Consider the following 2,958-nt stretch of genomic DNA (forward strand, 5'->3'; position numbering starts at 1 on the left):
ACAACAGGACCAGGATGAAATAGCAAGATACAAGGTTCATTTTATTAAGTACTCTTTATTAAATAAAATCCAACCAACAGGAAACTAGTAAAAACGGTGTTACATTTGGCATTTTACGTGTAGAATGTAGAAAATAAGACCTAAGAGGGGGACTGACACAGCAAATCAAATACATGAACAGAAATGATACTACAGATGTTCAGAGTAGAGAGGAGGAGTTAATGAATTCAGTGACTTTTAGTTATCATAGCGCTGTGATTTTTGCCGTCATATTTTGCTCTTCCTTTTCAGATGGTTTTATTTCCTTTTCTACTCTGTGAATGACTCACAGAAGAGAGAAGCTGGCTCACCGTTTCAAATGAAATTGAATTCACAATGTTGTAACATAAGTAAACAAACATGCCACTTTATAGAGCGGGATAAATGTATCTTTTTGCAAATAGTCTTGCTTTTGTTTTCATATCTAAAATTACTTTAAAATGTTTCAAGTAATTGATTTTTTTTTTTTTTGAGAAAATACTCCTGACTAAAGAGGGGCAAGGACTTCAGTGCAAAAATACCATTGTACTTTTACAGTTCTCACCACAGAGGATGCCGAAACACTTTTAATATGATTTTAAAAAAAATAATCAGTTTAGATTCCAAAAAAGGAGAGAATACTTAAATTTACAAACTGAAGAGAAATTGTTAGCTGGAATTCAGCCCAAAGCCCTGAAAAAGGAAGTAGCTGATTTTCCTACATGGGCGATAGTTGCTGTATCATAAAATAGAAGCATAAGGGTGAAAAAGCAAAACCTGATCCTTAATCTGCCGGAATTAATGTAAAAAATGATAGTACAATCTGATGGAATTGGTCTTTATTTGTATGTTTGCAAAGCCTGAAGTTCTCTGAGAAGCTGCTACCATAAAAACAAAGCATGCAGCACGGTGGACTGTGAAGCACTGGAAATTAGATAAGATGGGAGGGAGAATAGGAGTAAGTGCTAAACATCAAAAATGCTGGAGATTGATAATAAATTATGGCAGAGCTCTATTTGGACCGCTGAGTAACACTTGCCAGATAAGTTGGAGAAAATAATATGTGTTCTGGTAGCAAAATGAGGTGGAAATGGTGCTACTTAGATTATGCAGGACTTAAAACTTTGTGGAAATGCAGTGGACTAGCAGAACTGAAGAAATAGCTGATGTTTACGAATACAACAAAGTAGGTACTGGGTGGGATAATACCAATTTACCCGCGTGCAGTTCATCAACTGCCAGAAGAAATTCTGTGGCTGGCGCAGTAAAACTTGTGTTCGGTGGGTATGGGAAGTCACAGTGCCACCAAAATTCTCCAAAAGCGGAGGTATGGAACACTTAAAATATGGAAACACTGCTCGGAGTTTTATCAACGCTCTGAATTCTGCGTTCATCCTCCTCTCTCCCATATCAAAAAGAGGTAGCTCAGATAAAAGATAAGGGGGTAATGCGTGGTCGAGAACAATGAAGTATTTTTAGGATTCTGTATTTCAGAAGTTGGTATGTATAAACCAGTGGTACGTAACAGTGTAATTTTTGCAAGGATATGGACAACATGATGAAAATTAAAGGCAACTCCTTTAAAATCGATAACAGGAAATGCTTTTTATGACATGCGTAACTGCAAACTTGGTCCTCAAGATATTATTGAAGTCAGGGGCTTAGCAGGATTAAAAAAATTAATTGGAGATATATATATATGTATGAGAACATGCACAGTTACGTTAGATCAGATGAAACAGTTTATTTTGAAAGAATGTAAAACCTCGTGCTTCACAGCTTTGTGCAAAAAGCAGCATGCTAGAGTTTGGAAGATATTTCTGTTGTTGCCTTGAGAGTAAATATTGGGAGTATATTTAGATTTCTTCTTATCGTAACTTTTAGAACCTCACTCTGCAAAACCTGGCAGTAGGTATTATTAGCAGTGGACTTGGTTTAGGTTGCAGAATTAAACTGAAATGTAGATCTGAACTGGGGTGACAATTTTCTATTCAGAAAATTATTTTTTTCCACTATGGTGAAAGATACCACCAAAATAATATGAATAGCGAAATACTTAACGTTTCAAGCTTGCAAGATGCTGGATGCTTTCACTCAGTTCTCATAAGCTTCCCATGACCCAGTTTTTCAAGAAAAATTCTTGACTAATCTTGCAGAATGTCTGGTTTCCCGTGCCTGAGATCTGATGATTTTGAAGGTAAGTTTTTTTAATTTTTTTTATATATCATGTTTTCTAATTTTCCCTTGCTATTCTTCACTTGGTCTTAAGAAATGCAGGTAGTTCAGTGGCGTCACGTACGTACGCCTTGGGTTTGTGGTGGGGAAGAGCTGTGGGGCTGGAAAAGAAGCTGCTGGAGTAGGCAGAGCTAATTAACAGTCTGTGAGCCCTGCAGAGCTGGGCCTTACGTTCTCTTGCCTTGACACATTTTAAACAAATGGCGTAGGTGAATTGCCATATAAATGCTTTTGCATTTTGGTTCATCATTTTCGTTTAATCTAAAAGTTAATTTTACACAGCATAAATTCTAATCACCTACTGCAGTTGGTGTTGCCAGAAGTGTGTTGGCATCTTGACACAGGTCCATTACAGATACTTTTGTAGAAAAATGCCATTTGCTAGGGCAGGCTTGGTAGAAATACACATTTTGTTTTTATGAAATTAAGTTACATCAATTATGCCTCCTGACTGGTTTTTAGCAAACTTCAAGTGAAGAATTTTTAATCTCCAGTATTAAGTTGCCACCTTTATGTTTTTCTAGTGATAGCTTTGCTCATCCTGGAGCCTCTAGGCTTCCTTTCCAATATAAACAAGTGCCACAGTTCTTGGAGGTTGTATCTAAATACTGATTATGGCCTTACTTGTTAAGATAGCTTCTTGCTAAGTTGATACAGTTCAATCTCAAAGGTTAATGATCTGTATATCTTTCTCTTTTTTTTTTT

Source organism: Cariama cristata, unplaced genomic scaffold (assembly GCF_000690535.1).
Source record: "Cariama cristata isolate BGI_N322 unplaced genomic scaffold, ASM69053v1 scaffold10305, whole genome shotgun sequence".
Taxonomy (NCBI): domain Eukaryota; kingdom Metazoa; phylum Chordata; class Aves; order Cariamiformes; family Cariamidae; genus Cariama; species Cariama cristata.